General features: G+C 45.9%; 1 protein-coding gene across 1 annotated transcript in view; it reads right to left on the reverse strand.

Moving 5' to 3' along the window:
• The window catches only part of FARP1 (FERM, RhoGEF (ARHGEF) and pleckstrin domain protein 1 (chondrocyte-derived)), a 343,383-nt gene that overhangs the window by 196,210 nt on the left and 131,581 nt on the right, over nt 1-15,592 (reverse strand). The window lies entirely within an intron of this gene.

Genomic DNA, 15,592 nt, shown 5'->3' on the forward strand with positions numbered 1-15,592 from the left:
AAAAAAATCAACAACTCGATTCATTGCCATTGAATCACAAGTGACTCATCGCTGATCCTCCAGTGTATTTCAGAGGCTGCAAATTACACAGAAGGAGACTGCACACCTTTCTTCCAGGGAACAATGGTTGTATTAGAACCACCAGACTTTGGGCTGGTTGCACAATTTCTTACCCACTAGGCCATGAGATGTAGAGTTCAAAGAACAACTGCATTGTCGGCTAATAAAATTACACTCAGACTGAAACCTGTGTCAGCCTGACTCTTCCTACTCCTTGAATGCTCATCTCGCTAGACCACAACACAGAAAATCAACAGTGATTTCTCCTAACTGCGGGGACTCAAACATTGACTAACATTTTTGTATGTGCACACCTCGTATGCATAGATGCACGGAGGAGCAAGGAAAACCTGCCTGCCTGAGAAGCTGGGAGACGCGAAGCCACCTGGCTTGTTGAGTTGGCCCCATGTGAGAGGCAGGGCTGAGTGAGACCAACAGGTCTCGAATGCAGGGACAAGTGTGGACTCCTGGGCCTTCAGCTGATGCCCATCTGAGCCTAGCCACGGACGGCTGGTGATGAGCTGACCAGAGCCCAGGCAGATGAAGAGACGATGACCCATGGGAGCTGGGGTAGACTGCTGCCACCTGACGGCTTACTCTGTATTGGATGTTGATCATGGATGCCCAATGCTTCCAAGTCAAATAGAGCATCTTTCAGTAAAAGGGATGAACTTGGTCCCTCAGAGCACTAGTTGGATAGGGATGGCAAGTCAAAGAGACATCATGTTAGGAGAGTGGAGGGACAGCGCAGGAGAGGAAGACCCTCGATGAGATGGGTCGATTCTGTGACTGGGGTGGTGGGAGTAGGTGTGTCAGAGAGACTGGCACAGAATAGATCAGGGTTCAGGGCTATTGTACATAGGGCCACTATGAGTCGCAGGTGACTCGACGGTACATCACAACAATAACAAAGGGGGGATACTGGGCACAGGGCATGAAGTAGCTGGCCTGCACACTTTGTTGATGAGATGATATTAAGGAAGGAAAAAATAACTCCACAAAACAAGGAAAGTTAATGTAAATGAAAGACCGCTTGGAACATAAGATACATGCATGAAACAATGCATATGAATGATAAACATATTAATAATTTTTAAAAGCTAATGATTTAAAAAACCCCAATCTTCACATATTTTTCTCTTCTAAACATTGGGAGGAGAGAGGAAGGACTTCGGTGCCTCTTCCTGAGCGCCAGCACGCAGACCCAGTTCTGTCCTCCTGATAGAACATTCTTCTTCTAAGAGTGCTTGGTGCTTTCATACATGGATTGGATCCGCACATTTAACCAAACGGGAAGAGAGCAGCTGCCTGGCTAAGTGACCGGAGTTATGAAGCCCCGAGCTTTAATCCCACAGGCATGCCAACCTACAGCAGTTGCACTAAGCGAGCATCTTCGTTTAAAAGCATTTCATCCTTAATTTGCAATCAGTTGTTATTGTGCAACCAGCTGAAATGGTCCAAAGAGCCCTTTAAAAGATCCAGCAGCATCGCCTCTTGGCCATCTGCTGCTCTGCCTCTCTACTCTGGGTCTCTAAGCTTCCCTGTTCTCCCCCACGTTGGCCTGGTCCTCTTCCAGCCTTCTCCCCTCCACATTTTCCAGCCATCTGCTGTCTCCAGCATGAGTTACCAGGAAAACAAAAAAAGTTTCTCTCAACAACACATACAAACAATTCGGAGAGATGGTAGGCGTCCCTCTCATGCCTGAACTCGGCATCCCCTTCAACAGAGGTGACACTGCCCTTCAAGAGCGGTCCTCCTGGATGCCAAGACCAGCAGAGCTCTAGTATTACCTGCCTTACAAAGAAGTCAGCAGCTTTAGAGACTTGGCTGGGCACTGTATTTCCCCTCTGGACCACCACGTTTTGAGATGTCACTGAAGCAAATTCTGGAACATGTCAAATTACGAGGTTCCATTACAATTCCCCCATCGTCCTGCCTTGTGGGGTACTTTGAAGCGGTGGGATTACTACTCCTTTGTTGTTGCCTGATGCCATCAAGGATGACTTAGAGAAATCCTATGAACAGATGACCTGAACCCTGCCCCATCCTGTGTCATCCTCATCTCTGACACATGACAGCCCACTGCTGAGGTCACTGTGCCAACCCATCTCATTGCGAGTCTTCCTCTCCTCCTTTGCTGACCCTTCATCCTTCCAAGCATGATGTCCCTTTCCCAGGAACAGCCTCGCCTAGCCATGTTCAAAGTATGAAAGATGAAGTTTTGCAATCTTTGCCTCCTAGGAGCAATCTGGCTGCAGTTTTTCCAAGACATGTTGGTTTGTTATGGCAATTCATCTGATATTCAGTGATTTTATCCAGCACCACAGCTCAAAAGCATCAATTTTTCTTTGCCATTTTAAGTAAATAATTCAACAACATTAATTATACTAACCATATTGTGCCAACTTTTATCCCAGCTCATTTTTAAACATTGAATTTTGTAAATCATCTCAAATAGAATTTCAGTTCTGTGAAGCAAAACTCCCCGTTCTCCACTCCCTCGGCCTCTGTATCCACACCAGTGTTTGTCTCTAGGTCTTTGGAGCTCACCCACTTTGCTCAGCATGTTGCCAGGGTTCTCCCACTTTGTAGTACGCATCATGAGGCCAAGGAACAGTCCACTCAGAGCGCCCTGGTGATACCGAAATGCTCAGCAGCTAACCAAGAGGTTAATGGTTCAAACTCTCTAGCCACCACATGGTAGTTAAGGCCTGGAAGTCTGGCCATGTGAAGATTTCATCCCAAGAGACCATACAGGTTAGTTCTACACTGTTCTATATGGTCACGTAGAGCAGGAATAAACTTGACCGCACACAACTGTATGTCTGTGTGTTAGAGAGAGAGAGAGAGAGAGAGAATGTATACTATATTTTGTTTATCCATCTACTAAGGGATACTTGAGTTTTTTTGAAGTGTTTTTAATCATTAACTAAAATTAACAAAGTGTGGTGGCCAACAGAGTATCAGGTGCATCGTAACCTTTGACAGTGTTCGCTCTAAGTGAGGAGACCGTGAACACCTGTTTGTCACGTGCCGAGAGAGTCACTATTCTGAGCCTCAACCTGGCTCAGTGGGCACACCTGCATGACCACATGTCCCGAGACCCAGAGGGGGCCACCGTACACAGGGCCACAGGTGTGGCTGGGCTGAAGAACCTGCTTGAAACCTCAGGGCAGAAAAGTAAAGGGACATGGCCTCCAGTTCTAAATGTCATATTTATTCAGGCCACAATATTTCCTTTTCTGAATAAAATACAGAAGCTTGGGTGTCAAGTGTGAAAAATAAACAAGAATAAAGGAAAGGCTGGCTTGTTCCTTCCCTTCTATCCCGTCCCACCCCTGTGATACACAGGATTTTTCTGTTTCTTTTTCTGAAGTGTGCTTTCCCTTTTGATCTTTCCAGAACAATTACATTCAAGTTAAAAGACTAGTAAAACAAGCCTAAGACATTTAAATTTGGAATATGAGGGCAAGACTCAACACACAGCAATTCACTGCCATCAGCGGACCCCTAGCTGACCCTCCAGTGGGTTTTCAGAGACAGAATCGCACAGGTGGAGACTGCCCATCTTTCTCCGAGGCAGCAGCTGGTGGATTCAAACCACATGGCTTTGGGTTGGCAGCACAAGGATGGCTACCAGAGTTCCCTGTGAGGGCAGGATGGTTATGGATCAGTGAGTCAGTGCCTACTTACGGCTGTCCCTCCAGCAGCTTTTCAGAGGCAGTAAACTATACAGGAGGTGACTGCCCATCTTGATCTCACAGAGCATCTGATGGATTTGAACCGCATACCTTTAGGTTGGCAGGGCAACTCCTTACCACTAAATCACCAGAGCTCCTTTATCATATAAGGGCACAGACAATTCGTGTACAGTCTCATGTGAGAAGCATGTCGCTGTGAACAGACCGTAGAAAACCTTGTCCCTCCTCCTTCCTGTCCTTCTCATCCAAATTATATCTGAGATAAAGGCTTAAGCTACAGCCTAAAGGAATCCAGCTCGAGCTGGTGGCACGAGCTGAGGGGAAAGGCAGAGAGCCCATGCTGGACAGGACCCCGTGGTGACACAAGAGCGGAAGGTAAACAGAGCTCAGCTCTGCTTTGTGTCAAAATGCACTCCCGATCTTATGCAAGAGGAATTTGTTTAGTTTTCAAATTCTTTCACATACACATAATATCCGCATCTTATACAACTGTCTACTTTCAAAAAACACCACCACCAGCAGCTGAGTGGACTGATTATCCCACTGAGTTACTTTAACCTCTTAATGAATTAACACAAAAATATTCACACATCATCAAAATTAAAACAATGATACTAAAGAAAATGCACCTTTTCCCACCTCAAATCTTTGCACTCGAGAGCAAATATGAATCTCAGCAGCTTAACAGCAACTATCTTCAAAACACTTTAATGTGTAAGCAAGCAATCTATCTCATAGTAGACAGTCTTGCTCACTCAAGCTTATTTTTTAAAGTACAAGTTCTCATTGTTTTTGTGGACTGTGCTGTGTCATTTGAACTTGATGTTCCCCAAGATGGTTGTCCGGAGTTGCCAGGTCACATGACTCATTCCCTCAAGGTGTTTGTTGATGGTTAATAAGTTTTTAATAATCTTGTCAACTGTATACTGTATTCATGGCTCTATCTGCAGTACATATACACACATTCGTATATCTTCTGTCAAGCATATATCCTCACGAGGGGGCCCATGCACCTTCTCATTCCTGTTCAGCTTGTGTACAATGATTCGGGAGCTCCCAGCAGGGCGCTCCGGTAGCCAAGTGTAGAGAACAGCGTTCAGATCTGCTGTTCGTTCACAGGGTCGCTATGAGCCAGAGTCGACGTGACGGCACGGGACAAGCAACAGGAAGCAAGAAGCAAGGAGCAGATGGGCATGGTCTGCAGATTCTGGGAAAAAGATGCTTGAAGCATTTCTTTTCTAGTCAGAAGACCCAAAATGAGATCCCAGCCGGCCAGCCACTGGATCTTAGATAATGCGTTTATCTTTTTTTAAGGCCTTAGTTTTCTTATCTGTAAAATGGGGACACTACCATTTCTCTCTCAGGTTTGCTGCCATGACTGAAAATATCTCCCATGGAAGGAGGTGTAGAACCAGAGAGCAACCTGTTCATGATTCTGTCGAATCTTACCAACACCAGAGGCTCATGAGAGGTGGGGTGACCAGACCTGGGGGGGACTACCTCGTGGTCTGTTACTAACTCAGCCTAGTAGCAATACCCTGCACTGCAATCCCAAAGGTACGTGGTGTGAATCCACCAGCTGCTCTGTGGGAGAAGGACAGGCATTTGCAATCTCCTTTAAAACACGCTGGAGAGTCAGCTGTGAGTTGGTCCCAACTCAACCACATACAACAAAGCACGATGCCATCTACCACGACTATGTGGGAAGGAAAACAAGAGCCCTGAGCTAGCTCCAAAGTTCAGAGGAGGACCTGCTGGGCACTATACGCATGAGCCAGGCTGAGCATCCTTCCTTCCTCGGGTACATGAAAGCTGTGTGCTGGGACAACGCCCAGACCGCACCCTCTGCATCCGTGAGCCTGTGTCCTTTGACACCGTAACACAGCTGCAGGCATGTGTCCAATACACTCTGTGACACTCTGTGACTTTTCTAGTGGATTAACAAGCCTCCAAGGGCAGTGAGATGCAGCAGGGGCTGGTGTCTGCTGACAAGGCAGTCTGAAAGATGGCAAACTTCTAAAGGGTGAGCTCTGACCTTTCTCTGGATGGCTACAGTCCAAGAAATGCTATGCAGGCGGACAGTCTGAACAGCGGCGGCCCTCGAGCTCATCAGCTCTGACTCAGCTCTGACGGCTGTGCTCAGACGGAGTGTGCAGCGTCGGTGGCTGGCAAGGAGGATGGGGCGGCAGGAAGGTGACGACTGGATCCAGGCTGGTGCTTGCTTGGCACACGGGAGACAATGCAGGTGGGATCTGCTCACCGTGTCCTCACCATCACCTGTGCAGGGCGCCCCATGGGGCACCAGCCCTAACTGCCAGATCAGAAAATATGACTTTCCTATTTAGGAGATCGAAGGAGAATCTTGCCTCTGAACTGTGGTGTTGGCATAGAATACGAACTATACCATGAACTGCCAAAAGAACAAATAAATGTGTCTCAAAAGAAGTAGAACCAGGGTGTTCCTCTGAGGCAAGGATCGTCTCACATACTTCAGGCAGGCATGTCATCATCAGGGTCCCAGTCCTTGGAAACGACATCGCACTGGGCAAGGCAGATGGTCAGTGAAAGCAAAGATAATCCTCAGGAGGCCGGAGGGCCCGGGGACTGCAAGAGCAAGTGCAGACCACGGGGCCTGAGGTGCAGGCGGGCCGGTGTGCTGCTGACAGGGGCCTCTGACTGGAGGCCACTGAACGGCACTGAGCAACAACACAGGAACGCAACTGTCATTCATCGCAGTAAGACGTACGAGGTAGGGACGTCAGTCTGGAAGGGTCCATGGAATTTCCTACAGATCTTCCCTTCTACAAACACCCCCAAAAGGGACTATTTCCCCCATTTTAAGGACTCTGGCCACTTACGGGGATGCCACTAACTCCTACTTTCACCTTTAAGGTGACCAGGAAAATAAATAGGCCAACTCTGTATCCCCAGAAAATAATTTCATCTCACTCTGCAGAGGTGGGTGGGGCAGGAAGAAAGAGAAACTAAGTGTGATTCCTCAGAAATTTTAACACTTATACAGCCTTAATGTTTACTTTAAAATACCCTGCTTCTTGGAAGATAAAATTATTCTTTGAAAACAAATCTCCTTTCCATGCGCCGCCAGTTCAGCTACCTGTTACACAACTTAGCTCTTTTAGGCAGCATTTCTTTCTATGAATAAAACATCAGCAAAGTTTTCACATCTCTAACTGGTACCTCCTGTATCTTCACACGTAAGACGACTGCTGTTATGTACCATGGAGTTGGAACCAACTCACAGCTGACTCTCCCGAGGGTTTTCGGAGGCATTAAATGGCACGGGAGGAGACTGCTCATCTTTCTCTTGCAGAGAAGCTGGGGGATTTGAACTGTGTACCTTTGGGTTGGCAGTGTAATTCTTTATCACAAAGCCACTAAAGTCTCCTTAATCGACAACTGGAACTTCTAAATTACAGATTCTACGGGTAAGTAATACAAATAACTTTTTGTTTTCCAGAAAGATTTTTTTTTAGCCTCACATTCCTCAACAAGACATACTCTGAGCCGCCTGAAGGCAGCTGCTCCTGGCCACACCAACAGCAGCATGCGCCAGGAGGCTGCTGAACGTCTGCGTACGAGAATCAGACCTATTCTAGTCCGCAGCGATAATCCCTAGATGGAGGGAGGATGTTAGCAGCAATGTTTCGGAAATGCCATCAATGTGACCGTCCCTGGGGAGGCACAGGAGCTTGGAAATAGAACAGCAGATGCCAGATGACCGGTCTTTTCTGAGTAACGGACCCAGATCTTGTTGAGCATGTTGATCACTCCAGGAGAGAGCCACGGGGAGGGCGGGGTGCCAAGCCTGCCTCAGGATGGAAAGAACTACTCTGTATCTTTATTTTCCGGAATAATTTTTTCAAGACTTACATTGGACGGCTAACTGAAAAGTGGGCAGTTCAAATCCATCAGGGACTCCACAGGAAAAAGATGGGGCAATCTGCTTCAGGAAAGATTTACAGCCTCAGAAATTCCACAGATTCCGGAGAAATGGGATTAGATTTGGTGTTTTAATGGAAAAAAAGCTTAAGCTATCAAGAAGGAGAAAAAGGTCATTTATAGTTTATTTATCATTATTACAGTTAACTAACTCATAGCTGACCCTAGTGGGGTGTCAGGACGCAAGTCGCATGAGAGGAGACTGCCTATCTTTCCCAGAGATGGCAGTTGGTGAATTAGAAATCCCGGACCTAGGGTTAGAACCTCAATTCCTTACCCACCAGGCCACCAGAGCTTCCTTGGATTCATTTAAGTGTGTCTATTTGGGGTAAGGGACTATTGTTGTTGTTGTTGTTGTTGATTGCCTTCAAGTCAAACACAACTCATAGCAACCCTATGAACAAAAGGCCTGAAGCCCCTCTACAAATAACATTTATCAAAGTTCATAGAGTTTCCGGAGGAAGGTTATTTAGGAAGCGGATGCCACTCCTGCTTCCAGAAGGGACTATCATCACCCAGGTTAATTTCTGCGTTACGTCTCCCAGAAACTATGCTAGTCCGCTTTTCTGCCTCCCTTCCAGTTTTCCACAGTTTCTGTTTTTCTGTACTTTCGCACCATCCTTTCAGAGGGAAGGACAGTGAGACGCTGTCTTCCGTATTCTGGGTGCATCACAGGAGGGGCTAGTTCCTAGACAAAGACACTGTGCTGGGTCAGTGAAAGAGAGGAAGGTCTTCCATGAGCTGGGATGGCGTAGGGGTTGTAAGAAGGGGTTTGGGTCCAGCAGAGACCGTTAGGGTGGTGCAGGATGCGCAGGACTCCACTGCTGTTCCTGAGACAGCTACACATCAGAGCCAGCTTCCCAGCATCTAAAATCAAGAGCCTTCTCGAAACATTCTCCCCTCTGCCTTTCATTTTACTCCTAACTCGAGCTTTTTGAAGTTCTACTCTACCCAAGAGAAATACGGGAACCACAAACATAATGTAAAATTTCCTAGTAGCCACATTTTAGAAAGTAAATAGAAATGGATGGAATAAATTTTATTAACAGGTTTTACTTAAAACCAGTCAGAAAGAACGTCACCGTTTTAACATGGAATCAATCTTCAAGCATTGTGTTATTTAATCTTTGTGTTTAATCTTTGAACCTAAGCGCCTATTTCCCACTTGCAGCACATCTGAATTTGGGCTCGGCGCATTTTAAACGCTAGCCAGACCATATTCGGCAGTGCTGCCCCAGCCTTGAATCCTTTCCTCCTTATCCACCACCTTTCCTTTGTTATTCATCCAAGATGCCCTCTAAGACACAGTCTGATGGTCAAGCTGATTTCATGTTCCAGTTCTCAACTTCTGGGTCAACAAAAACTCCACTGATAAACCTGGCCCGTTCTGTAAAATATGTCGCCGAACAAGTGCCCAGTAGAGGTTGGATCTGAAACTACACATCAAATAAATATTTATTGACTACTGATAACATGATAGATACGTATGACAGTTATTGTCCTCAAGGTCTTCAAACAATGCTACGGGACAAGTCACATAAACAAAGCAAAATGCAAAACGTGCTGCAATCAAGGGATACATGTGCCCTGGAATGGGGGTGGGAGGTGGGGGTGGGGAAGATCTGGTTAACACTGGACTGCAGAATCCAGGGAGGCACTGATGAAGAGTCTGCCAAAGGAAGGGGTGCGCGGGCCACCCAAGCCAGAAAGTGCCTGTGAGCAGCCTGCAAAGTGTGAACGTGCAGAGCCTGCCCTCAACAACACAGAGCACAGGGGGGGGGGGGGGGGTATAAGGCAAGACGCGGTTAGACTACTGTTAGATTTCAAAGGATCGTACACGCCCTGTTACAGAATTTTAATTTTATCCTGTGAGCAGTAAAATATAGCTGACAGATATTTTGCATGAGAGTGGCATGATCAAATGTGGGTTACAGAAACTCTGGCAGAGAGTAATGGAGCTCTCGTGGCCTACGAGGTAAGGCGCTGCACTGCCAACTCAAAGGGAAGCAGTTCAAATCCACCAGCTGCTCTGAGGGAGAAAGATAGATAATGTCCCCTCCTGCGATTTAAAGGCTCTCAAAACCCACTGGCAGCTATGGGTCAGTACCAGCACAATGGCAGAGTGTGTGTGTGTGTGTGTGTGTGTGAGAGAGAGAGAGAGAGAGAGAGACTGAGCTAGAGAGACTGAGAAAGAGAGAGAGAGAGACAGAGAGAGAGAGACTGAGAGAGGCAGAGAATAAGCTCATATTGAGGAGAGATCAAATAGAAGAACAGGTAGGTCTTATTTCCAGTCAGCTTAGAGTCAAGTATGGTGAGCTTCTGTCTCACATACTCTGGGCATGTTATCAGGTGAGGTCACTGTTTGCAAAAGGACATCAGGCTTAAGAAGGAGAAGATCAACTAAGGAGAGAGAGACCCTCACCAAGATGGTCCGATACAACGCCTTTAACAATCAACCAAACGGGACTCCATAGAGGTAAAAACCATGACCTCAATCATGCAGCTCTCCTATCAAATTAATCCAGTGATTAATCCATGAGACTCAAAAAGTGAAGCAGGCACGTGGGAATGGGGCTCCAGTTTGACGATACTGTCCACCAGTACAGGTCTTCCCATAGGCCTGGAGAGGGCGGTTTGAACTGTTTTCTTTTATTTTTTTTTTCCTCTACCAATTCTGTTCTGTCTGCAGCCTTGTGTATTCAATTACAGCATTTCCCAAAATAAACAGAGAGTTACCATAAGTCAAGTTTTCTAAACATGAGGAAGAAAGGAGACTCAATTAAATTCAGCCCACCAGTATGGTCAAATAAAGAGAGCATTTTGATGAATGGAACTTTCTAATTAACAAAGCATACATTAACTTTGAGGTCTTCTAATCAGCTAGCCAAATACAGCATGGGGACTCTGGTCTATTAATCACTTGCTAGTCTAATGGCATATGTCCTCCAGTGCTTAACCTTCAAAGCCCTTTCCAAAGTTGTGTAAAATTTGATTCCTTTTAACTAATTCAGTAATTCAGAATGAATTCAACTATCTAAATTAGTGAGAGCATTTCCTGTACATCTAAATCTATGCCTTGCATATTTAAACTATCAACTATATTAAGGGTTTCCGAAGACAAAAATGAGGATTATACTGTGTCTACTTACTAAGGCAGGAAATCAGAAAACATGATGGGTTGGGAAAGTGCTGAAGAACAAAGAAATCAGTTTCAAGACTAAGGTGCACCTGATTCAAGCCATGATCTTTTTAAATTATTTGCCACGCCTCTAGGAGTTGGACAATGAATAAAGCTGACAGAAGGATCATCAAAGCCTTTGAGTCGTGGTGCTGGAGAAGAGCACTAAATATCCCATGGACTTCCAAGAGAACAAACAGATATGTCTTGGAGAGGGTGCAGCCAGAGCACTCCTTAGAAGGAAGGATAGTAAAAACCCATCTTATATATTATGGGCATGTTGTTAGGAACAGCCAGTTGCTGGGAAAGGACTTGCTTAGAAAAGTGCAGGACTGGGAAGGAGAGGACAACCTTCCACAGGGATGGACTGGCACAGTGACCGCAGCAATGGGCTCACAGGTGGCAGGGATGATGAGGATGGCACAGAACAGGGCAGAATGCAGATCCGTCATCCCCTGGGTCGCTATAAGCTGCAGCCAACTTTACAGCAATAAAAACAACACACTTCGTGAAAGAGAACTCCGATGTCACACTACACAGCAAGTTATGCAGTTAACAAAAAGACTGCACCTCTCTGGTGATTCCAACCCATCAGCGGCTTCAGGGGAAAAAGAGGGGCAATCTCCCCCTGTACAATGGAGAGCCACGGAAAACTGGCTGGAGGGTCAGCTGTGAGTCAGTTCTGACTTGATCACAGTGAGCTGCAGTGACTGACTAAAGCTGGACTTTACCTAAAAATGTCAACTCTTAGAACACTGTCCTCAATCACATACACCATCACCCAAGGTAAGAATTCATAAGGACCAATTCCGCAATCCTATCAATTGCTCTCTCGCTGTTCAACCCCTATTATAAGCCAAAAAAGAAAATCTAGTTAATTTACAAACTATACATTTTACATCTTGCTGCCTGAGCGTGGCATGGCGATTAAAACAAGCTGGGAAGCAGGAGTGGCATCCACTTCCGAAATGACTTGCCTCTGGAAACTCTATGAACAGTGCTCAGGCCTTTCATTCATAGGGTCGCTATGAGTCGTCTACGACTTGATGGCACCTAACAATAACAACACATGGACTATAAAATCCAACCACAGTAAGTGTACAATTCAGTGCTTAGTAAATTTACAGTTATGCAAACGCCATGATAGATTTCTTCTTTCTTCTTTTTTTAAATCTATTTTTTTCTTACCCCTTTCCACTGGCCCTTAGCCAGGCTGGCATTAATCCTCCTTTTTGCTCCCAGAGCCAGGCAGCCCCAAGGGTCATCTCTACACTTCTGGGGATTACTCTGTTACAAGGCCAGTTCTTGCCTCACTACTTCCCTCATTCAGGGCTGTCAGAAACACTTCTACTGAAAGGGGCTTATCCCTCAACTTAACTCTCTATGACCCTCACTTCAAAACACCAACAGAGACAGAGTCACTGAAGCCCCGCTATCAGATGGGCCACCTTGTGCCCTCGTGTTCTCTGTGCAAAGACAGTCACAGACTAGAAAACCAAGAATTAGTTGCTTCCATTTCAGCCCAAATAAAATGTTGAAGGTTACAGAGTTTCTTTTGGGGGATGATTATAAAGTTGTGAAATAGACTGTGGTGATGGCTGTGAAAAACACTGCAGACATAATTAATGCCACTGAATTGAACACTTCAGAAGAGTTAAAATTGCAAAATTCATGGTCTATATAATAATAGTTCAAAAATATTTTTTACTAAAAGACCTTGAAGAATACAATCCTTTCTTTTCTCTTTCTCGCTGGAGAATTTTACGACAGGAAAATCCATTCCAACACTCAGCACTCCTCGGTGGTGCTGAATGAAGGCGGAGCTCATGTGATTCCTGTCTGGGCATATTAACAGAGGGTTAAATCGGGCAAAAGTCACCTGCCCTGGCAAGGGAGAAGCTGCCTGCAGAAACCCTAAGCAGACATCACACGCCATGTGTGACCCAAACCAAACCCACTGCCTCGAGCTCTCGCTCAGAGCAACCCAGCCAGAGCAGAACTGCCCTGTTTTCCAAGGCTGGTCTCACAGTGAATTAAGTGTCAGATTGCCAACTGAAAGACTAGTGGTTCAAGCCCATCAGGCACCCTTTGGGACAAGGATGAGTCCGCTTCCATAAGGATACACAGCCCTGACAACCCTGTGGGACAGAATGAACTTGACGGACGTGAGTCTGTTCTGTTGGTCCTGAAATCTTTACGGAAGTATGTTCCTGTGGAGCAGCTCGTGGATTTGAACCACCTACCACTTGGTTACTCCTCGATAATTATTAAGGTGTGCCTGATTCTGGCCAGAGTCTTTTCAAACACTTGCTATGCATCCTAGAGCTGGACAAGGAATAAGGATGACAGAAGAAGAACTGATGCCTTTGAGTTCTGGTCTTGGAGAAGAGCACTGAAGGTCCCAGGGACAGCCAAAAGAACAAACAAGTACGTCTTCAAGTGCAGCCAGAGATGATAAAGCTTTGTCTCACACACTTCGAGCATGTTGCTAACAGAGGCTATTCCTTGCAGAGGGGAATTTTTCTTGGAAAGGTGAAGGGGCAGCGGAAGTGAGGTAGACCCTCAACCAGAATGATTAACACAGTGACTCCGGCAATGGGCTCAAGTATGTCAGAAATCGCATGTCACAAGTCATGACAGCACAGGACAAGGCTCAGCTCTGTTGATCCCAGGGTTGGTATTGATCATACTTGATACAGGGGCACCTAACACCCACCACCACTTGGCTAGTAGCCATGAGCTTAACCCCCATGGCACTAGAACCCCACTGGCCATCTCTACCAGCAGTGGTTAAAGACAAGACAGGAGGTGGAGAATAGGTAACGAGGCATATGGAGGAATAAATGAGAGACACATATTAATCCCTTGATATTAGCAAAATTACAAGCATCAACTGGCACTTTGGGCCTCAGCAACATTTGTACAATAAAATCACAGAGGAATATCAGAGAAGGGATCAAAATGAGTTCTTTAAGAGCACTAGACTGTGATTCTAGACGTCTGGTTATGGCTTTCCATCAAAGAAGAGAGCTAGCCCTGCTCTGGTGCCATAATGCAACAGTTGAGCTCAAACCATCAAAAGTTCCTTTGCTTTCCCCCCACCCACTTCCTGCTTCTATGCTGAGGTGTGAAGAACAGGTACACAGTGGGTCTGTCCATGGGACAAGCTGGGGGCAGCGAGTGCACAGTAAGTGACCCTCATAAGAAATCAAACTTCTTAAGGGAAGACAATGTCCCTCAGTTTGTATGGCCATAGCCAAGTCTGATCTGTATTGTTTGTGAAATCGGGTCACCCTAATTAAGGAGGCAACCTTCCCAGCCTGGCTCTGGCTTCTGCTCAGAGGGCATTTTTCAGTTCTTGCTTTTTAAAATGGTCCAAGGGCCATATGCCACTCCAATCATGTACAAGGAAATGAACAACAGAAACATTTGCATCTCAAGGCCGTTCCATATATCTCAGTGTGTTTGCAATATACTGTCAATTCTTGGGGTTCTGTGCATCTCTGCTCCCCACCTCCCTAAAAAAAATGCCTACCAAAAAGTTTATACACTTTGTTTGTGCCAAAATACCTCTTCTTCAGGCACTAGTCCCAAAGAAGATTAAATGATATGAAATAGTTTAGAAAATCCTAAACCCTCCATGATCCATGTCTCAGGAATGCAGAAAGACATAAACAAAACAGGGGAAAGTAAACAAATGCCAAGTCTCTAAGTCACTGCCAGGAAAAGTCTAAATGAGAGAAGCAAAAGAGCCACATTTTTTTCCAAGGCTCAGAAAACCGACACCTCCATGCAAGTGTTGACTTAAAGGCCTCTCACACGGACCAGCAGCCTCACACAAGAGCAGCTCTGTTCCCCTAAGTCAGGCCCATTGACCAGCCCCAGGGGCAGGCACTTTCCAACTGTCACCAAGAGAACTTGGAGTTGGTAAGGGAACAGTGAAAAGGAAGTGCAGGTCAGAGGGAATCCTGCAGTCCAGAGAGAACGTACACTAAGAAGACACACATATGGAGTGGTGAGAAAATAAACAGTATATTGTTCAGGTACATTGTATGGGACTCTTGAAAAAGAAGAACCAGAAGACTGAGGAGGGGGACACTGAGCCTCAGGCTCTGTTCTTCCGGATCGGGGCTCCTTCTCAAGCTCAACATTAACCACATTTTGATCAGATCTTTATTGATGTCGGGTGCTGTCCTGTGCACTGTGGGATACTGGCAGCATCCCTGGCCTTTACCCACTAACTGCCAAAGCATAAGTAAATGCCAACTAGTCACTACTAGTTGCAACTTAGATATCATCTGATGTCCTCCGGGGAGGGGGGCAAAATGCCCTTCAGTGCGAACCAGTGCCCTAGACTGACCTTGGAATTAACAATCTCAGGGCAGGAGGCACTTAGGAGATCCTGCAGGCCAAAAATTCACTGATTGTTGCTGCTGTTATTAACTTTGGTAGCTTAATGATAAGCAACTGAGCTGCCAACCCAAAAGTATACGGTTCAAATCCACCAGCTGTTCTTATAAGAGCAATCTGTTGCCTCTGAAAACTGCTGATGACAGTACACAACCACACAGCAAGCCCTATTTATAAGAGAATTAAACTCTGCCAGATGCCAGGTCATCCTCACCATCTCTGTGCAAAGTACCCTCCAAAGTGACTAGCTAAAGGGAGCACAGAAACCCTAAGACCCAGAACT

The sequence above is a fragment of the Elephantulus edwardii genome, unplaced genomic scaffold (genome assembly GCF_000299155.1).
Source record: "Elephantulus edwardii isolate Elephantulus edwardi_28Jun2011 unplaced genomic scaffold, EleEdw1.0 scaffold00004, whole genome shotgun sequence".
NCBI lineage: Eukaryota > Metazoa > Chordata > Mammalia > Macroscelidea > Macroscelididae > Elephantulus > Elephantulus edwardii.